Source organism: Phocoena sinus, chromosome 2, assembly GCF_008692025.1.
Source record: "Phocoena sinus isolate mPhoSin1 chromosome 2, mPhoSin1.pri, whole genome shotgun sequence".
Lineage (NCBI taxonomy): Eukaryota > Metazoa > Chordata > Mammalia > Artiodactyla > Phocoenidae > Phocoena > Phocoena sinus.
The window spans coordinates 177760269-177768224 of record NC_045764.1 but is presented as its reverse complement, the minus strand read 5'-3'; positions in this window follow the sequence as shown (position 1 = coordinate 177768224).

Sequence of the window (7956 nt, the reverse complement as noted above, 5' to 3'; positions counted from 1 at the left end):
AGCAGGGCTGGGCCCTGGGAGCTGGGGTTCAGAGCCTGGGGGAGCAGGGGTTTGAGACCTGCCCCCTGCCCCCCTCCCAGCCTCCCCTGTGGCCTGGCTGGCAAGGCCTGGGCGTGCCCAGCTCCCTGGAATTGGCAAGGATCAAAGGGTGGAAAGCCGTCCTCCACCCTCGCCCACTGAGACAGGAATTTGTGGCCCCGGGGGACGGAATCCACAGCCACATTCCGGGTGCCCTGGTCACCACAAGGCAAGGGTGGGGCAGGGCTGGAGTGCCAAGGCTGGCACCAGGGAGCATGGGAACCCTGCCGCTGCCAGCACCTGGGCAGGCGGCACCCTCTGCCAGCCTGGGGTCAGGGCCTCTGCGGGGCCAAAGTGGGGTCCAGGGTGCAAGGCAGTGGGTGGGGCCTGGGTCTCTTCTGCTCATGGCAGGGTCACTCTCACCACCCAGGGGAGGCGCAGAGCCTGCCCCGTCTGGGCAAACAGGGGCCTCGGAAGGCAGAGGGTGTTGGTGGGCCGCCCCGGTAGGAGTCGCACTGAGGGCCAGGATCCTGGCACACTCAGATGTGCTCACACACGTACGCACTCAGCCTGCGGTGACTCGCTCGCTGGCAGGAAGGTGACCTCGCTTGTCCTGGTTGCAGCCCCAGAAGCACCCTGGAAGAGTCTGCTCCCTGCTGGCTGGAGCGGAGCTGAACTGCCCTGCAGACCCCCACCCTACGGGCACAAGGCCTGGCCTGCTGAGGTGGCAGCCTTCAGAGGCACCCGTGCTGGGAGTGGCGGGTGGAGCCCTGCTCCAGAGGAGGGGGACAGAGACCAGCCAGCACGGGCAGGAGGCAGAGCCCCGTGCTCTGACTAGTAGCTGGCCCTGCCCAGCCAAGGCAATGCCTCCCCACCCCCACTTTACAGGTGGAGGAACTGAGCACCAGAGAGGTCAGGTGACTTTCCCAAAGTCACACAGCAAGGTGGAGGCAACACAGCAGATACAAGGTGGACTTGGAGAACGCTTAGAGACCCGAATCTTACTTTCCCAAGAGCCTGGCTAGGTGGCATCCCCGTCTCCGGCCTCAGTTTCCTCACCTGGGGAGTGGGCTCACAGTAACCACCTGGCAGAGCCGTCAAGAAGCCCAGAAGGCGGCAGCCAACGGACAGTCTCTTCTGACCCCAGTCCCCACTCCCAGCTCCCAGGTAAGAGGCTCTGATGCACCCCAACGCCACATCCAAGACATGGCGCCCCCTGGTGGCCACTGGTGGTATGAAGCCACCTGCCCTCTGCCCTTGGGTGAGGGAAGAGCCTTTGCCAGGTGGGTGAGGAAAGACCTGAAGAGGGGATGGGGAGAGGGGCAGGGGAGTGGGCAGGCCCTGGGGACTGAGCTGTGGGGGCCACAGGCAGTGGGGCTGCTGGGCCGGAGCAGCGTCCCTGGGGGCTGGTCTGTGCAGGGGAGGCTGCAAACAACCGGCCAGGAGTTTGGAGCGGATCCTGTGGGTAGCTGAAGGCCATTAGGGCCGAGGCACACTGTCCCCTGGAGGATGCCCGCAGGGGAAGCAGGGACTAGGGCTGGGTCTGCACATGAGAGGAGGGCAGCCCCAGCTATGCGGGGTGCAGATGCCCTGCGGGTGCTCAGCTGTGGGATGTGGTCAGTCTGAGGCCTCTGCCAGTCCAGGCTGGGAGAAGCGCTGGCCAGGCTCCCGAGGTCTTCGGGAGATTGCAGCGCCCACTCCCTTTCAGACCCGAGTGCGTGTCACCTCAGGGGGCCTTTCCCACTCCCCCAGCCTCAGAGGCCCACCCTGACTCTAACTTGTCCCTGGGCAGCCACCAGCGTGCTGGCCTGGGAGGCCCCCAGTGCTTTTTGAACGAGGCTTTGGTGAGTGAATGGATGGTGGGGCTCCCTGTCCGCCCGGGCTCCCCCCTTGCCTCCCCCCTTGCCTCCCCGCCCCCGCCTGGGGTCCTGCCACAGGCACCATGCTGCCTGTCTGGTCAGAGCCAGCAGACTGATGGTCGGGGCAGGAGGGATGAGGCTGGGGTGGACGGAACCCAGGGTCATCCACCGGCCCCCAAAACCACGGGGGGGGAGCACAGAGCGGAGCCTGGAAGGGCGGGGCTCACAGGCCGAAGAGGGGCCGGGCCAGTCCATGGGGCCGCGCTGGCCTTTGGGTAAAGGGCTGGGCTGGGGTTCAGGGACACCTGCCTGGCCTCTGGGCACAGGGCAAAAGCACAAGCCTTGGCTTGTAGCCTGAGACCCCCGCTCCTCCCACTGCCAGTGGGTGCGGGGCACATCCTCCAGGGAGGGGGCTTCATGCACCACAGTTATTCTGGTTCTGGTGCCAGTCTCCCTGAAGGCCACCAGCTCCCCAGCATTTCTGCCCAGAGGACCCTTCCTCCCTGGGACCAGTCAGTCCTGGCCTTCGGTGAGTGCCCCCCATCCTTGGTGCCAGTGGCCAGTGCGTCAGGAGTGGGGTCTTCCTGTGCTGGCTCCCCTTCCTGGGCTCTGTTGTCACCTGAGCCCAGGGGATCCCTTGGCCTGGAGGATGAGCTGGGCTGAATATCTGTGGCTGGGGCACAGGCCTGCCCTCCCCAGGAGCCGGGCCCACCACACACGCCTGGACCCCCAGATGGCAAAGTGCTCCTTGGTGAGGGCTGACAGGGTGTGTGTGTGTGTGTGTGTGTGTGTGTGTGTGTGTGTGTGTGTGTGGCACCCATGACCCCCCAGTGCATTGCACAACTCCCCATGGAAGTGGCCAACGTGTGTGTGTGTACACACTCACTCCTGTGGGCACATGGACACACGTGAGCATACATTCACACCAGCACGCACTCACAGGCCCACACCGTCACACACAAAGGAGCACAGGGCACACACCCTTGTATGACCCCTCCCCACACACGCACGTGTGAGCCGACCCAAAGGGGTGTGCACGGGGCTCTGTCGCTGGGTCCCGCGGCCTGTCTCTCCTCCACGGCAGCTGTAACAAGCCCCCCTCACTGGGGGTTCACCAGACACCGTTCCAGACACCGTCCATGTATCAACTCCCAGACCCTGGTGACCCCTGCAGTGATGGAAGGAACGCCCCTGGCACAGAGCGGGCAACCGAGGCAGTGCGATGCGCACCAGTGGCGCGGTGGCTGTGAGGCGCGGGCGGGAACGCGCAGGGCGGCAGGGCTGCAGCACTTGGAGGCACCGCGCCTGGCGGCCCTGAGGGGAGGAGACGCTCGCTGCGCGCCCCGCCCTGTCGGGGAGCCGGCCTCCTCTTGTCCCCGCGGGCTGGGGCCGGCCCAGTTCGGAGGGGTCGCGGAGGCCGGCGGCCCCCCCGCCCCCCGGTAATTCCAGGCGCGTGTGTCAGCGCGCTCGGCTTCGCCACCTCCTCGGCCCCCTCGGCCCCCGCGGAGAGCTGGATTCCCGAGGGGGCGGGGGAGGCCCCCGGGCCTAGGGCGGGGTCGGTCTCCCCTCCGCCGCCTCCCAGTTTCCGCGCCCCGAGGAGTTGCCGCTCCCCCGGGGAGGGGCGGGGAGGGCAGGCACAGGAGGACTCTGACTGCGGAAGTGGACGCCCCTGGCCCTGGGTGCCGGCATATGCGCCGGAATTCTCACCACCTTGGAAGGGGTGGGGGGCGGGTCCTGCCCGACATACAGGTGAGACCCTGGGGCTCGGTGACGATCCCCCAGGTCATGACCCACCAACTGTTTCTGTGCAAACCTCTACGTGAGTTGGGGGCGGCGTCTGGATCTTGGGTGCGAATCCCAGTTGTGCCTCGATTTTCGCATCTGGAATATGGGAACCATAGCAGTACCTACCTCGCAGAGTATTGTGCAAATAAAAGACACCCCGGGGAACCCCGTCTGTGCCCGGGATGGGGTCCTGCCTGGGAACCCGGTCGCGGTCCTCTCCGGCGCGCGTTCGCGCGGGGACCCAGGACGCTCGCTTGCCCCGCGCCTCCTCTCTGTCCGCCCTGGCTCCCTCGGGGGCTGCCTGGAGCCCCCTCCGGGCCGCCAAGACTGAAATCTCCTCGCTCGCCCCAGGCCCGCCCCGGCGCTGCTTTGCCGGCGGCCTCAACAGGCCCCGGCGCGCTCAGGCCCGCCGCCGGGCGAGGGTAGGTGCGCGCCGCAGCCTGGCTGCCCCGCCGGCGGGCTCGGGGCGAGCCGCGGATCGGAGGGGGCAGCGGCGGCTCTAGGTCGGGGGAGGGATGGAAGGGGGTAGGGGTGGAGGGGTCGGGGGTGCAAGGGGCAGGGAGTTGGGGGTAGGGGCTGGGAGGGTCCGGGCGGGGGCCGGGGTAGAGGGGGCAAGGAAGCTCAGGGCGACGGGGGCCTGGGGAGAAGCGAGGAGGCTCAGGGTCTAGACGGGGTGAGGGGAGGAGGGGAGGGAGAAGGGAATCTCGGGATCCCCCATGGGGGAGGGGCTGCGGGACGGCTGAGAACCCGGAACCCTCAACTCCCGCCGGTGGATGCCCCGCCCCTCCCCGTGCCCCTGGGCGCCGCACGTCCGTTTCACTGCGGGGGAAACGAAGGGTCCAGGTCTGCAGCGCATCTGGCAGGGGTGGGGTTTTGTGTCCCTGTGCCCGGGGTGTGTGTGTGTGTGTGTGTGTGTGTGTGTGTGTGTGTGTGTGCTGAGGGGTACCCCCTGGGTTGCTGATGGGAACGCTGGCGGCCCTGGGGGGGAGAGGCAAGCCCTGAGCACTGGCTGAGTCGGTGGTCTTGGACCTCACCTCCGCCTTCCTCTGCCCTCACCGACGCCTCCCGGACAGGGGCTCTGGGCCGCGAGGCCAGGGAGGCGCCCGCGCCCGCCGGCGGCCGAGAGGCAGCTCGGGAGCGAGGCCCGGAGGGCGCAGTGTCTTCCATGTCCACCAGGCGGCGCGATGGGGCCGGCGGAGGGGAGCCGATACGGTTTCCCAGGCCGGCCCGCGGCTTCCCGAGATGCGGACTCCTCGCCTCATTTTGGAGTTTCTGTGCGAGAGGGGAACAGGGAGGCGGCTATTTGGGGCATTAGGTGGATGAAACTTGGGGTCCCCAGCTGTGTCCCTGTGAGGTGACCTTAAGCACCTGGCCCAGGCTATGCCTTTGTCTCCCCTATGAAAATGGAGGTGGGGGCGGGGAGAGAAGAGAATTCCCTGGTTGCTGGTCCACCTTGTCCCGAAGAGAAACAGGCTGCGGGGTAGCTGGGCCTCTGGAGGGCGGAGAGGGCTGGCAGCTGGCCCAGCTGGAGGAGGGGAAGGTGGGCCCCAGGCTCACTGGGGAAGTGGCTGAGCCAGGAGAGGTCATCCGGGACCAGAGCCTGGGGGCCGTGGGGGCCTGGGCCTGGGGCTGGACAGCTGGGAGGGCACGTCTGTCAGCAGGGCCTGGCCACTCTGGGGAGCAGCGGGGGAGGAGGTGGGGGGAGCCCAGCCTAGAGTAGTGCCCCCCACCCTGAACCAAAGCTCAGCTGCAGGAACCAGCCCTGCATTCAAAGCAGGCTTCTCCCCCTGGTGGGCGCTGCCAACCTCCAGCCCTGGGACCCCTCCCCAGACACCTGCCTTCCCAGGGTCCAGCCCCACGGAGGGAGGAGCAAGTCGGCTGGATAGCCCACTTCTAGCTGTGGCATTGCCCGAGCCCGGCCATCACTCCCTGCAATGCCCAGGGCCTGCTCACCTGCCCCTCCCCTGCCCACCTCACTCCCACCCCGTGTCCCAGTCGCCGAGGGTTCAGCCTTTCCTGAGCCCTTCCCTGAACTCACCCTGCAAGGCTTGGCTTCACTGTCACCCTCAGAGGACCCTTTTCAGGGCCTGTGCAGTACAGGATTAACCCCGCAGGCCAGGGTTGTCCACACCCTGCACAGTCCAGAGAAAGGTTCAGCCTTTGCCTGCTCCTAGGAGGCAACCTCTGAGGCCCTGGAATGTCTGAGACCCCTGTCCTGAGCCCACAGTAGGCCCTCGGGTGGGTGGTGGGCAGGCAGCAGCCCCAAGGATCCAGCCATCAGGTCTTTGTCCTTGGTTTCCCATTTACCAGGGCACGGGGTGTGGAAGCAGCACCCCCAGTTGTAGTCAGGCTCTCAAGATAAGAAAGTGGGAAAAGGGAGGGGCCACAGTGGATGGATAGAGAGGTGGGCAGATGGATGGATGGAGGAAGGAGGGAGGAACAGAGGGATGGATGGGTGGATGGATGGATGGAGACAGGAATGAAAGAGACAGTGAGTTGTGCCCTATAAAACGTAGGTGGTGGGTATGTGGGGTTTCCCTGTACAATTCTTTTAGCTGTGCCGTGTGTTTGAAAATATAATACAATGTAGGGGATATGTTTATAGACAAACACTGTAACGCACATACACATGCGGCTCAAAGCTCGTGAGCTGAGGAAGAGATCACAATAGAAACTTTTAAATACCTAGCACTGAGTGAGAATAAAGAGCACTACGTGTCCAGCTGCGTGTGTGGAAGAGAAGGAAGCCGCAGGGTCTGTGAGCCGCATCCCCGTCTTAGGAAGTTCAGGAGGCGTGGGGTGGGGGAGGCAAAGGGGCAGGAGGGGAGATTTTATACCGCATGCGAAGGTGTCCCTGAATTTTGTAAATCAAATAAAAAGAAGATGTTGGGGGGAAAAAAGAAGATTTTGCAGGGCAGGACAGAATAAGCCCAAAGAAAGTTTGCAAACAGAAATAAAAATAAGCTTGGGAACGGATGAAATAGGAAGCAAAGGTGTGATGGAGAAGGTCCGTGGAGACAAAGTTAGTTCTTTGAAAAGAATCAACCAACGAAACAGACCAACTTCTGAGAAAAATAAACACACAAAAAAAGGAAAGAAAAAACACAAATTAAACAATGTGAATCAAAAAGAAGATACGGGGGCTTCCCTGGTGGCGCAGTGGTTGAGAGTCCGCCTGCCGATGCAGGGGACACGGGTTCGTGCCCCGGTCTGGGAAGATCCCACATGCCGCGGAGCGGCTGGGCCCGTGAGCCATGGCCGCTGGGCCTGTGCGTCCGAAGCCTGTGCTCCGCAACGGGAGAGGCCACAGCGGTGGGAGGCCCGCGAACCGGAAAAAAAAAGAAGAAGAAGAAGGTACAATTTTAGATTTAAAAGGAAATGAGAAGCCACAGACTGCTGGAGAATGGTTGCAGACCGTGTATCAGTCATAAAGGACTTGTATTCGGAATATACAAAGAACTTCCAGAGCTCAACGGTAAAGGAACAAGCAACCCGATTTAAAAATGGACCAGGGGCTTCCCTGGTGGCGCAGTGGTTGAGAATCCGCCTGCCAATGCAGGGGACACGGGCTCGAGCCCCCGTCCGGGAAGATCCCACATGCCGCGGAGCAACTAAGCCCGCGAGCCACAACTGCTGAGCCTGCGCTCTAGAGCCCGCGAGCCACGACTACTGAAGCCCACGAGCCTAGAGCCCATGCGCTACAAGAGAAACCTCCTCAATGAGAAGCCCGCACACCACAACGAAGAGTAGTCCCCGCTCGCCGCAACTGGAGAAAGCCCACCCGCAGTAATGGAGACCCAATGCAGCACCCCCCCCCAAAAAAAAATGCACCAAAGATCTGAACACAGCACAGATGACGGCAAATAAGTACATGGAAAGATGCTCCCCGTCCTTTGTCATTAGGGGAATGCAAATTAAAATCACAGTGCAATGCCACCGCATACCCATGAGAGTGGTGGAAACTAGTGACATGAGTAAAATGGTAACACCACATGCTGACAAAATTGTGAAGCAAACATTTCTTACGTATCACAGGTGAGAATGCAAAGTGGTGCGGCCCCGTGGAAGAGCGCGGTTGCTGCTCACCATCTGGTGACCCAGGATTTCTACTCTCAGTATTTCCTCAAGAGAAAGGAAAACTTATGTTCACACAAAAGCCTATGCATGAATCTTTGTAGCAGCTTTATTTATGATCACCCCAAACTGGAAACAAACCAGGTGTCCTCCAGCTGGTGAGGAGGTGACCCCTGAGGTCCGTCCACGAGATGCCGTAAGAGGAAGGGGCTATCCGTGT